Genomic DNA, 15,026 nt, shown 5'->3' with positions numbered 1-15,026 from the left:
GCTCTGCTAGCCACTCTGCTCATTAGTGTTGATGGTACGAAGGATTGTTTTTACAAAAACAATGAATATCTTAAACGCTGTTTCCTTGAAGTGCAGTATACCGTGAGCTACAGATTTGTGCTATTGATTTAATTACGGCCTGGGTCTATTGACTGGTTTAGATGACCATAGGGACCATTGGGATTAACTTTGCTGTAATTCTGTTTGCTCTTGGTGTGTCTAGTCTGACAGGATGAAGAATTGCAGGAGGAGACTAAGATAAGGGTATGCTCTTCCTAATCACTTGCAGGGAGTTTTCAAGAGACGGCAATGTAAAGCTACTTGTTTCTTTGGCAATATTAAGTCTGGTCAGAGTTTTTAAGCTGTTACAGGCTAGCTAGAGCTCTAGTTTTGAGTTCTAATTTGTCTGTTGTGTAAAAGTATAGGACAAGCAACAAAGCTAGTTCAAATATGCATGTTCCTTCCCAACTTACTCAAACCAGTTTCAGTGTGCATTCCATTAATGTACTCAACATTGAAGTAATGCAAATGCAAATGCTTTTAAAGTGTAAAACTATAACAGGAGTATGCCTTAGGAAATAACAATTTAAGTGCCAGCTTGTAATATAAATATTACAGCAGCTCAGAAAATATGCATTCCTTAAACTGGGCTCCACAAGGGTGTGGGAGCAGGACCAGCAACCTACTTTTAGAAAATGTAACTGGATGTAAATGGAACATGTAACTATATGTACAGCTTAACCAATTGGAGCAGTTCTACACTAAAATGTTTTTAAGGCATATAAAAGCTCATTCATGTAACTATTGTATGACTAGACAAAGAGGAAGCATTAATAACTACAATTGCACATAAAGCATTTAGAAACAGTGTTTCTCAAACAGCAAACAAATGATAAGGAACTATTATCATATGTTTTTTAAATTAAGGTTTGAGGTGATGTTAGCGCAATATGCTTTATTAATGGCTCATACTATGGTAGCTACCATTGGCCATTCATTGAACAGCATTACAACGCCATTAAAGATTTGGTAAGGTAAGTAAAATATGTTTGAAAGGGTGCAATAGTGGAAATGATTCATTCATTCAGATTATCATTCCAAAAACAATAAATATATTACTTTCCTCCAAATGAGCATTTATACTTGGTACAAAATTCAAACAGGTGTTGGATATCAGACAAATGATTGTGAGTTGGTGACATAGAGCAATTCACACCGAATAACTTGTGTAAACACACACATGCACACACACAAACACGCACACACACACACACACACACACACACATTCATTAAGGAAATGAAACCAGTTTGTTTTACAATGATGAACAAATTATTTTGAAAGCATAATAAACCTCAAGATTCAATAATGGTGCACTTATTGAACTATTTCTGTAGACGATATCCCTGTAGTCAAGAACAGATAAAATTTATAAAACAAAAAAATTCCAAGCTCGGTATCTGCTGCTAATGTACTGATGTTTTAAAATAGGGCCTGTTTGTTTTAGATTTCCTCTTGAACTGCCTCAGGCTCTAAGTCCCAAAGTGTATTGTGACCTACATAAAAATAAGGGCTATTAAAATAAATAAATCAGAAAATATTTCAAAACAGAGATTCTTAGGGGGCAAGGTTTGGGTAGTTCAGAGAGAACATTTTCATGTAGAACTGGGCTGTAACATCTGCTGTAACTAGACCAGAGTAAGATACCAATGTAGAGTGATGCCTGCATTTAACCTCATCATTGTGTTACTATATAGTGTTAATTTATTTGTGATTCCCCAGCTACAAAATATACTGTATAGAAACAATTTTGTTTCTTTGTGTGTTGGCATTTAGCCAACTTATTTTTTACTTGTTTGATTTCAAGCAAGAACAAAGTGGTACCAGTACAGTAAATAAATAAAAATAAAAAGACTTTAGAAGTGCACTCTAGATTTGCAGGACAGGGCATTATCAGTTTCTTGTGCTTATGCAAGGCTTTATCTCTAGTCAATATCCAATGTTTACTGTGCTGCTTTAGAGGATGATTGATTTAACAGTCTAAGCTATGCTGCATTTGCAGATGCTGGAGGAGACCCTTGTTAAGTGCTAAACAATTGTATGCATCGCCTGGATTCTTCCCCCAACAGCTGGTGCAAGAATTGTTTACTTCGTACAAATGTGTTATTCATTAACTAGGATAAGGAGAGGTGTAAAATGCTGAACTGACCAGAAGCAGTTAATCTTGAACCAGCCACATTGTTGTTTTTTTTTTTTTTTTTTCCTTTACCTACAAACATTTGTTTGTTGTTGATTGTATGGTAGTTTGCGTAGGAATGTTGCTTGCTTGTGAAACTATTCCACAACTCCTATTGAAACCTATTCCAAATATCCTATAAAGCCTAAAGTTATATTCCGCTATATCTATATATATATATATATATATATATATATATATATATAATATATATATATATATATATAATTTTTAGCAGAATCATATTTTAACATTGTTTTAAGTAGAAAAATTGCAAAGGTCTAGAATTACTGGTAGCCCTTAATAGACAAGCCAGGGAAAAACTAAGGGCTTTTCCTGTCAAAGTTTTCTCAGTGGTTTCCTCATGCTACACCTATGCAAACCAAGAATTTGCACTGTGGTCACCTTGAATTTGGTCCTAAATCCAAGGTGGCCACCAAAATAAAATAAATTGCAAACCTAACCCCTGAAATTGGATGTCTGCAACTTATGCTGTCTCAGAAATGTGTTTTCTATGTCTAAAGTGTGGTTTTCCTGGTTCAGAAAGTCAATCCTGTACACTAGAATGCTTGTCAGCTTAGATAAACGAAATTTCAGTTCTCAATTTTAGCACAGTGGCTACATGTTCAAGAACTTTACACACCATTAACATGTTCCAAGTATAAAGATAAGTCCAGTGATAGTCATAAACTAATATCCAAGTCACTCTCTGTCTGTGAATTTTCTTCATCTTGCAGCTGGTCACTCAAAGGCTTTGTGGAAATTGAGGACCAGTAAACCATATATGCCGGATACTCTTCATAGTTTCTTCCCATCCTCTGTTTTCAATGTGTTGGTACATAATGTCTTGTTTTAGACACTGATACCAGATTAAAGCTTGCAAGTTGCTCCTCTTGAATTGTTCATCAGTACTACTCTCATCTGGCAGGAGAGTAGACCTAGATTTAACCTTCTGTTTCTCATACATTCTGATCCTTGTGCTAACAAATACCTCATGTTCTGTTCCAGGATACATGCAGGTTTGTAAAAATAATATTAGCCTCCATGATGTCTTCCTCTGAGGTGAGTGAAATGCCAAGAGTGGAGAGGAGATTATAATACCACAGCTTCCCCATCTTCTTCAGTGGCCTGACTTTACCAATGCTAAATGGAGTCGTATCACAACCTGTGATGCTGTGATAGTCTGGAAGGATTTGGCAAATGTTGTCATCAAATCGGCTGTGTATAACTTTCACATTAATGTATGGCTCATGGTCAGTTTTCATCAGCCAGTTCTCTGTAGGTTTGCATACACAATAAACGTAGGTCAGGAGAACCAAGACATCTACCAGTTGCTCTAATCTTCACAGGGTCCTTCAGTTTAAATGCTTGAAGAACAAGTCTGGTATCAGCTTCATGGTGATTGCTGGAATGTAGTTTCTCAATACCAGACAGCGATATTAACCAAGTATCCCCCTGTTCAGTCACAAGCAATGGAATCTTCACTTTGCATCTCACAGCATCATCTTTGTAATAACCAACCAAAAATCTGATCAACTCTGTCTTGTTTTCTGCATTTTGTAAGGAGTCCCAATCTTTCTCCCTTTGGCATACCCTGTGCAGAGCTTGTGATGTGAGTTCTTCCTCCAGGTGTGCCACGATGAAGTTAAGTGAGTTTTTTTGTTTGGTTGTACTATATCTGTCAAATACGATTCTTAACTGCAGAGGTTTTGCATGACTTGGCAGCAAACACAAGTTTAACAGAGTGGCTGCATATTCTCCCCAAGTGTTCTGAGCAGAAACAGATTTGACAGCAAGTATTTCATCAATTAACCAGTTTGCCCCTGTAGCGGTTAATCACCAACAGAATCAAACTGTTCCATAAGTAAATTCCTTAGTGCTGCTTTTGATCCGTGCCTCTGTCTGGTGTTGACAGAGCCAGTGGAACAGAGGTCTGGTGACATTGCTCTACCCACAAGTAAACCGAAGGCCTGTCTGGCTTATTTGAGGATGTTCACAGCTTTTGGGTCTTTTTTTACCTTCTCCATCCCAGTCTTAATATTAAACTTGGCAATCTTGATCTTAAGCTTACTGATCTTAAGTTTCTCCCATGTGGCTTTAAGTCTCAGTTCAACAAATTCCTTGTATTTTTGTTCTCCAGCTTCTGTTGATGATAACAACCCTGTTATAATGTCATAATCGATTTCCATTCCAGTTTTCATGTGGTGAGCATGACCAAGAAAGGGTCAAAATACTTGTCTAGTTGAAGAACTAGATTAGTAACCATGTTTTCATGTTGCCTTCGGCACCTGTAGTGGTTTCTTTGTGGACTGATGCTGTCGGGACATTCATTTAGTTTTAATCTTAGCCATTAAATGGCTAGTCTTGATGAATGTGTCTATTGTGTTTTCAGTAGTACTATTATCCACTTTGCATTTGGTCACTCCTGAACTTTACTTCTCTGTCTATTGTTGTTCTGGTGATCAAATCTCCATGTATTGTAGAGAAAGGCTGTCTAAGGAAAGGATCCACCAAAACCATTTTGGACCAGATCATCCCAGGAAATAATCAAAATCTTGGAGTTGATGGCCTCATCTGCATGGATTCAGCTCGAGGTCATTCACAATCTTCATTATCATATCCATATACCACTTGACAAAACATTGTCATTTGGAGGTAGAGGTACTATGGGAAGGTACTCCAGCTTGTATTTTGTTGTCATGCAATCAGTCTTTCATGAATGTTGTCCAAGACCCAACAGGCCTCAATTCATTCTTGTCTTCTTCTGGGAGACATTTGTCTAGGTATGCATCTCCAGAGGCACCCACCAAAACCTAGGCTATGTTCCTTTTTAGTGCATCATTTAAGAATGGTGAGTTAAAGAAGTCATCATTAATCTCTGGGAATGGTGGAGGTGGGATCTTTTTCCTGGAAATTTTATAGGATCCATAATCAAGTTGTTCCTGGTTCCAGCTCAGGTTTGTGCTCAAGTGTTGGTGGAATCACTTGGATATCGGGTCTGGAAAATAGTTCCAGTTGTGTAGTGAGTGGTATGGGTTCTGGTCAGTGTCTGTTGTTATCCATCAGAGTTATCAAAGGTAACATGGACACTCTGACTTTGAATAAGCCTGGAGGAACATCAGTGTATGATATTCCCACTCCACAGCAGTAAAGCAGGGTAGTTGCCTCTTTACTAGTCTATGTAGGGTCAGACTCAAGGCAATACCTAATGATGATCTCTCATGAGTGATCATCCTTTTCCAGCTTTGGCCGATAGCTGATATTTTCTCTGTTTGAGACTTGCTTGGAACCTTGACATAGGCAAACACATTTTTGGATCTCCTAGGCTCTACTGACCAGCAAATAGCATTATAGATGCAGCTTAGGGGTTTATTATGGGTATCAAGCAGAATAAGCCGCTCATCTGCTTCTCAATGCCATTTTACTGGTTCTCTCTGGGAAAGTTTGCAACAAATTAGTCTTGAGAACGCTTTAGCTAGGTCATCTTCTCAGAGTCTGTGACCATGAAGTGTAGCTACTGAATACATCATAGGATTGACTACACTAGGATGAACTAAAAGTCTTCTACCAACCACAAAGATTTTGCTTTATTGTAGTATGCTTGATCGGCAGCTCATCAAGATCATTATCTTGGCTTATCTCTTTCAAATCTTCAAACAGCTCTATCAGCAGATAGACATAATGATCTTTTACCACTCTACGCTCAAACAGAGTGGTATAGCTATCTGCCAGAGCTGCAGAAATCAAATTTAAGGTATTAAATTAACTTTCAAGGGATTTTATAGCATTTAACAAAAAATGAGCAAACAAAGCAAAACAGTGCAGATTTTAATGCTGTGTTTCATATTCATGAATAAATAAAATAAATAAACAGAATAAACAACTAGTGGTATTAATTTATTTTATTAAACCACTGGACCACCAAGCCTCCTGTTATCCAAGCTTCATCGAATACCTAACTAATTCACCTTTTCTAACTCTCAACTCTCACTGTTACTTACATAATTCTTAGCCAGTACCTCATCATTCTTATCTATTAGTGATGCATGGGCCAAGAAGAAGCGCATGGGAACCCAGGAGCAAGCTGGTGTTCTCTAACTCCTATATTCTCATAATTCAGTCTACAACAACACCCTGTGTACCACAAACCTATCAACACAACCTCGGATGGTTGTCAACGCTAAGCACATTCAGCCATTTACAGAAGTCACCACATTTTAGAGAAATGAGTACATAGTTCTTAGCAACTACATTATTAGAAAATAAAAATACAGAATCGTACAAGTGGTTTCAAACAGTACCAGATAAAAGGCTCCACATCTATTGTGGAGCCATGCTATTCTCTGTCGTCACTGAATTTGTAGGCAAATGTAGTGTTCTGATCCAGTACAGTATTAACAGTGTTAAAGTACTGATCAGTGCCTCTTTGCACGTGTTTCTAGCAAGGCTGAAAAGTGTAAAGTCTGTTTCTATCAATGAACATCACCTTGGCTGAATACTATTCACACAATTGGCATTTCCATTCTTAGTTTTCAGGAGTTCAATTCATATTAACTAATTTCATGCAGGGAAAGGGCAATTAAAGGTTGGTTAACATGTTTTTTGTCAATGTGTTAGTCACACAGCTGTGTTATGTGTCAGCTGTATCTTTTTTGTTTTTTATCCTCAGTTATATTATGTGTATCATTTTCATACTCTGAGCAGCTCAGAACCCAGTGTTCCAGGCGGTTTTCTTTATACAGCTGTTTATTGCACAGAATAGGAAATTAAAGGTGGATTCGGCAGGTTTTTTTCGACAGTGTTATTCTATTCTGTTTGTATTATATGTAATTTTTGTTGTTTTTGCAGTTTCGAAAATGTTCCGGGAGCTTTTTGGTTATTAAAAAAAAAAAAAAAAAAAAACACAGTTTTGGGTCGGAACGAGTTAATGACATGTTATTGATCAGTTCTCATTTCTAAACTATTCTCCTCACATGTGTGTAACTTTCTCTGCTGCTTTTTAATTGAATTAATTAAAGTGCCATTCTGGGCCGTTCCGTCTCAGGATGATAAACTGAAATCTACTTTTTAGACATCAAAACAGCATAAAAAAGTCAAAACACAAACTAGCGCAAGTACATGGCCATTTCCTCACGTTACGTTTCTTTGAAACGGACCATACGAAATTGATATAATATTTTTACACTAAATCTTGTAATATGAATACGTTAGTACTAAAACATAGTTAAGCTATCATCCCTTAAATCTATATGGTTTTAGATACTTTAATATTTTACTCTGATTAAAGATCAACCTACCAAATAAACATGTTGTGTTCAAGCAATTGGACTTTAAAAAAAAAAAAAAAATACATAATTGAAAAATTAACTGTAATGTGAGGAAATGGCCATTTTTATACTGTTTTGATGTCTAAAAAGTGCATTTTGTTCATACCGAGAAGTTCACTAAACCATGGCAATGAATAAATTAATAGTGTAAGTAATCACACGGACAAAATTCAATGAAATCCTGATGCATTCTCATAATGCAAAATTCGGCATGACAAGGGTTTCAGTTCTGATTGACTGTTTTGTAAGCATTATGAATGTTTGTTCACCACTGCTACACCCCGTCGATGATTTCCATTACATGAGAGTAGATGTTAAAACTTCATGCTGATTTGAACTCGGCTCTTGCCAAGATAAGCATCAACTAAGACGTAGCTTTACAGTAAACTAATGTGATCCATCTGTATCTCCATCCATTTGTGTTGCTTTCCATCTGATGATGTAGATATCCTTCTGTCTGGTGTTGATGGCTGAAGTGTAATGCTGGCTCCAGGGATAAGCTTATTTTGCTTCCCCAGCACATCAGCACACACAACGGCTGCGATGTTGGCTCCGGTGATCAACTACAGTGCAGTCTCCCCAGGGCATCAGCATGACAACCGTCTGGATAGAGCTAAGTAGGCTACATCTCTGGGGTCTTCAAGTGGGCACCTTCCATCCTCAGTGTTTTGTCGACTAGTCCATTACACCTCAAGAGGGCTCGACAGTGATTCTGGCATCCTAGCATCACCCCCCTCCATCCCCCACTCAACTCAGCCCAGCTTACTTACCCGTACATCAGCGTTGCTTTCTTCCTATTGTGCTTGAGATCCCCAGCCAGAATTTTTCCATCTCAACCATAGCCAGTTGCTGCTCCTTTCTGCTGCTTCAGATAAGTTCTTCACTGTGTGATGCAATTCTTGGCCACTGAACCCGACATCTCTGAGAAACCGGGTTGTAGAGTGTGCCACAAATCCTCGACAGCCCACCTCCACTGGGTAAACTCGGACTCTTCATCCTCGCTGTTCCGCTTCAGCAGCCAGTTGAGCATACCGAAGTTTCTTCCTCTCATACGCCTCATCCACAGCATCCTCCCATGGCACTGTTAACTCTACCAGATGAACAAGGCATGCTGATCCAGACCACAAGACAATGTCTGGTCGAAGGTTAGTGGTGGCAATCTCAGGTGGAAAAATAAGCCATTGATCAACATCTGCCAGCATTTTACAGTCTCTAGCAGCTTCCAGTTGTCCTGGGCGAGGCTTGGTTTTAACACCTTTTCTTGGTGGTTGCTCTCCTGGATGGAGGAATATTGTCTTTTGTGTGTAATGCTTTGATGGAACTGATGGCAACTTATTGGTCAGGTTACACTTGTCTTCCAATGCTCAGGCCAAACATTGCAGCACCTGGTCATGGCACCAAGTAAACCACCCTTGGCTAAGACCCACCTTACATCCTGTCAAAATGTGCCTTAATGTTGCAGCTGATGAACATAAAGGACATGAGGGATCCTCACCCACCCAGAGGTTTAGGTTTTGTTGTGATGGGAGAACATCATATGTTGATCTGATGAGGAAACTGATCCTGCTCTGTTTCATTGTCCATAGGCCTTGCCAGCCAATCTTGCATTGTTCCACACTCTCCCATCTCATCCATTCTCCTTACTTGACCTGGGAAACAGCTTTTACACACCTCATCCTCTCCTCCTGCTTTTGCACCTCGTTGACTACCAGCTTACTCCGTTGAGCTGGGGTTGCCTTGTGCCATGTAGGAGGAGCTGAACTGAGACCAAGACCTCCTTTTCCATTCCGAACTTGCCCCATAATATCATCGATTCGAAGGGCATAAGGTGCATGCAGGCATTTGTCGTTTGTCATTTCTAGTCGGACTTTGGCAAGCTTAAACTCCTCGGTTAGAGCAGAGACTGGTAGCTGCAGTATTCCTTTACCATAAAGTCCCACTCTGCTGAGGCAGCATTAAACTCCCAACCATTTCCTGATGTATGAACTGATTAAAGCTTCCAACTTCTCAACTGTTGTCAAGGAAACCTAGTACACAGTCAGTGGCCACAGCAGTCTTGACAGTAGACCAAACTGAAAGCACCGGAGTTTCAGTTTGCCCAGTAAAGCGCTGCTGTCTATGCTTCTCAACCCTTCCACTGCTTGTTGTCTAACTTCTCCCACATGAACTGTGTCCTTCAGATCCCCGTCGTACCATCTCCCTAGACTTTTCACTGGCTTCTCGGACGCTGTTGGTATTGCCTCACCATTAATGTAGAACCTTTTATCTACTACTTTACCTTTAATTATAGAGATGCTCCTTGATTTAGTGGGCTTGAATTGCATTTGTGCCCATTCAATGTTATTTGTTAATTTGCCCAATAACCGATTAGTGCAGGCTGCTGTTGTAGTCATTGTTATCATGTCATCCATGTATGCTCGAATTGATGGTAGTCGCATTCCAGAAGCCAAGAGCTCTCCTCCCACTACCAGCCAGTGGAGAAATGGTACATCCTGCCATTATTCCAACTTCTAGGCATTGCCATGTAGTGTTGAAAAACTAAATTGCAACTCTCCAAAGTAGGCTTTCACTAAATTTGTTGTTGTCATAGCTACGCTGATAAAATCAAATACTGCTCAAAGAAGTTCATATGGCATTGAACCATATACATTAGCCAAATCCAGGAATGTCACATGGAGCTCCTTCCTCTCTTTTTTAGCTGATTGAATTTGTTGCCCGATTACACTGATGTGTTCTAAGCATCCTGGGAAACCTGGAATACCTGCTTTTTGTACTGAAGTGTCAATGAAGCAGTTCTTTAATAGGTAGGTTGACAGTCTCTGAGCAATAATGCTGAAGAAAATCTTGCCTTCTATGTTTAATAGGGAAATAGAGCAAAACTGTCTGATGCTTGTAGAATCTTTTTCTTTTGGTATATTGATTCCACCTGCTTGATGCCATGCTCTTGGTACAACCTGTTTTTCCATGACACTTTCATCAATTTCCACAGGATTCGTAGAACTCCTGAAGCACTCTTGTACACTCTGTACGAAACTCCATTAGGCCCTGGAGATGATGACGCCCTTGCTTTTTTCACAACTTGCTCTACTTCTTTCCACTTAGGTACACAATCCTCCATTTGGTATTCTGGTGGATTGATAGGTGAGAGGTCTAAAGGAATTGCCATAGGCTCCTGTCTTTTTTAATCTGTATGTGTTTCCTCCAAATATCTCTTCAGCTCAAACTTAGATGCTTTTAGAGTGCCATTTTTCTCACTGGTGAATAACTTCTTTACAAATTTGAATGGATAGTTATAAAAGTTAGTTCTTGCACACTCCTTCTTTTTGTAGCGTTTCCGTAGATGCTCAGCTCTGTGCAATGTTGCAAGCTTATCTTTTATGGCCCTTTGTAACAGATTGAGTCCCTCCTTCTGACTTTGTTCTGCTCTTCTCCATTGCTTCCTCAGCTGCCTCCTTTCTCTAACTAAGCGTTCAATCTCCTGCTGCCGTCTAGACTTTCCAGGAATAGTTTGTACTTTTTCCTTCCTTTTTTCAACTCCAGACCTCTCCCTTCCATATGCATAGATGATGTCCCCAACTTTATCCGGCTTCTTTTCAACTGTTTAACTTAACCTTTTCAAAGTAAAACGGAGATCTGTGTTTACTGTGTCCCACACAGATTTCTCACAAGCTCTTGGCCATTCAGGATTGCTATTACAAGGGGGGAGGACACCTATCCAACCAAGCTATTCCAATTTTTATTTTTAATTAACTTTCTACAAATTTCTAGAATTTTGTTTTCACTTGGAAGTTGTGGGGTAGGATGTGCAGATAAATGAAAAAAAACTGCTTTAATGCATTTTCTTCCTGGCTATAAGGCAACAGAAGGTGAACATTTTGAAATGGGGTGTAGACTTTCTATAGATATACACACACACATACATACAGGGCTGTAGCAAGCCATAATCGACACATTTAACCTTTTAATACATAGAGAGTTGGCATTAAACATATTTAACCCTTTGTGGTCCCATCAAAAAGACATAAGCACAGGCCTCTAGTCATTTTTTCTCCATAAAAAGCTGAGAAAACCTTTCAATGGCCGAGTGAGACCGATAGGAGCCAAATGAAGCCGAAGAAAGGGCGTATTTGTTAGCCCCAAGCTCCACAGAGATAACGGACATAAACAAAGGAGATAGCTGCTTCTGCATCCAGCACTCAAAGAATATCACAGACATTTACAGAGCTTTTTCAGATGTTAAAGTAATAAAATAATGACTTGTATCGCATTATTAAGGAGTTTGAGATAAAATGAGTGATCAGGAGAGGATTTATCAGTATGCAGGTCTATAAAGATGTATGTGAAAAATACAGTGAATAAGGGGTGGGGCTTGGCTGGAGATGCAGTACTGAATGTACTTTTGTGATTCAGTACCTTTTAAACCTGTTTTACTCTGAAATAAATTGGACCTGACGCGCCTGACAAGCGCTAAATAAATGGACCGCTAAGGATTAAAGACATGTATATTCGTCAGAAAAAGAAACAAAAAACAGAAACTCTGTATTTTAAATAACAATATTAAATTGAAATAGTGATAGTGGTTGACTAAACACATGGATCAAACTTGGGAATTAATGGATCCACACAACCAGGAATGACATGTATTTTATTTTTGCAGCAAGGTAACCTGTAAAAATCCTTAAATAACTAATCATTACTATGATTTTAACCAAGGCCCATGCCTCTGGTGCCTCATAACTGGCTACGGCCTTGTATATAAATAAATATATAAATATATAAAAGATCACTGCAGTGTCCCTCAGGATTAGTTTATACTTGATCTTTTACAACACAGCTACTCTTGTCTTTATATGTCTCTAGAACTGGACAGCAAGTAATGCCTGAAATGTCAGATTTCAGGGTCAAATTTTTTCTGTGCCTCATCTCAGATAAAACACACATTGTGCAACTCTTTTAGTACTGTCTCTTCGCCTGGCGCATGATAGAAACTAGTTTCAATACTCCACTACAGTCCACAACCTTAGGGTCAAAGCTTAAACTCTGTCTGTCTTGTGCTGAACTCCACAAGATGGTGCATACTAAGGTCTTTACTAAGGTCATCTTGGGAATAGAACATTGCACGAGTATATACACTGGGACCCTGGCTGCAGTTTGTGATGAGTGATGTCATGAATCAAAAAGCCACAGAGCATAGCAAACACCTGATTACAACTTCCCTTCGTTCCTCTACTTACTGTCTGTAGACATTATATTACATCACAAAATCACCACACAGCTTGGCACAGTTCTACACAATTAGTAGTGTTTGATCAACAACATTCCCAGGTATTTTGGAGATGTAGCATAAGGAATAGGGTTAGGAAGGGATTTTCTTGCTTATAATAAACAGATAAATTCTTTAACCCAACTCATGCCTCTTAATGCATAACAGAAAACACTGATCTGATTTATTGCACAAACAATGGCAATTCTTACATCAGATTATCAAACACCACCCACTTGTTCTAGATGGGTGCGAGTGTTTTTGCCACTGCACAAGCAAAACCGCTGCAATATTTGGTCATCCTCGTGCAAGTGACAGATATTGTTTGTATTTTGTAGTGAGCAAAATTTTCCACACATTTTATTAAATAGCCACTAGTATTCATTGGCTTTCGATCACATTTTTGTGGCTGCACTGGAAATACTACAATGTTATATTTTTACAGTACAACTGGTACCTATTCCTGTTTTCAAAACCTTAAACTTGTTAGTTCTAAAATAAATAAACAAAAAACTGTTATAAAACAATAAAAGACGTGCATCACATTATCAGATGTTCTTTGAATTAGGCTGAGAAACATAAATGAATGTTTATTAAAGTCACTTTTTTTTTTTTTTTGTATAACAAAACAGCTCAGATTGTTCCATCCATTTAATAATATTTTGGGAAATAACCACATCAATTAGAATAAGTAATATCTCTAGTTTATATAAAAGCTAAAAAAAAAAAAAAACCTCTCTGAGGAGTTAAATTTGCTGGGACAATAAAAACACAAATAAACAGAAAAAAGATGTATTCTGTAAAATTATAAATTACAATTCTTTCAAAGTTAAGAAATAAGCCATGCTCTGCATGTTGCTGATAGAATGTTTGTTTTTTGTTTTTTTCTTTTCTTCTTTTATCAAGCAGACGTGCTTTTTAATTATATATCCACTTTAGAGGGCTTATTTAAAAGCGGTATTAACAGCCAGACGGAAAGCACTCATAGGTGCTCGAGCGCCCCTTTTAACTGTAAAACTGTCCGTCTGTATTATTTTAAATGAGATTTGGACATTTTTAGATGTAGCTTTATAAAAGAGTATGTGGCTAGTAGGTCTATGTACCAGAATTCAACCTGTCATTCAACCTTGTTATTAACTGTCATTATTATGAGACTCTTTATCCCATGGTTAATACATTTATATTTAAAAGTAAATAATATTTTATATATCGGTAACTATTATGAATTTTCAACAGAAACAGAACCCCCTTCATGATATAAAACTATGCTTTGCCATTATGCTTACTCAGAAAGCTCGAGGAAAATTCTTAACATGCCAATATCCTAAATCAACTTGCTTTCTGGTCTGATATATTGCTATTTACGTTTTTCCTGGAGTGGCAGAAGCAATCCTGTGCGTGCGCTTATTCAGCACACAGAACCAGGTGCAACGCTGACCGGGGAGAAGATGAAACGGAAGGACAGAGCCATGGTAAACAGAACACCTGAAATCGTAATATTAACAACTTAACAGGATTTTCTGTTCTGTTCCTCCCTGAACTGATTGGCTGTGGATCAGAGAGAGGGACGTTTCTAAACTGTGAACAGGTATATTCAAACACAGTGGAGTCGGGGTTTCCCGTCGACATCTAACTGAACTGAACACATAACTGGGGAGTAAGAGAGTGCCCTGTAAACACATTCACTGCAATAAGATGTGTGGTTCCCTTTCCAGAATAGGACAGTAGTTAGTAGGTCTGTAGCAATATATGATTTTGAAACACCTTGACGAGTTCGTTAACGTTGTACTATTATAACCAAAATAAAGAAACAACATAAGTGAATCACAATTCCCAACGCGCGATTATAATAACAAGTGGGTGACAAAACAAGTGGTAAATTAAACTGAAAGTTTGGTATTGAACCATGCGTGGTTTACAGTTTACACGTGGTTCAACATAGTTTACACAATGAGCAGCCTATGGAATGGGAAAATTGGTAAATAAATAAACGACACTGCTTTATGAGTGGTTGCTTTTGCAGGGAATTATCAGAGTGACCTTTGTTAGGAGTGTGTGCTACCGTCACCGTATCATCACTGCATAACACGCGCAAGCAGGAATCCACATCCACACAGAGAACTCCAGTCCAGAATTTAGCCCCGCCTCTTGTGAAGCAGATAGCGAGTGACAGCTGGAGTTTGTAGGCTGGGATAAGCGT

The sequence above is a fragment of the Polyodon spathula genome, chromosome 1 (assembly GCF_017654505.1).
Source record: "Polyodon spathula isolate WHYD16114869_AA chromosome 1, ASM1765450v1, whole genome shotgun sequence".
NCBI classification, from domain to species: Eukaryota; Metazoa; Chordata; class Actinopteri; order Acipenseriformes; family Polyodontidae; genus Polyodon; species Polyodon spathula.
Note: the sequence above shows the minus strand (reverse complement) of the source record.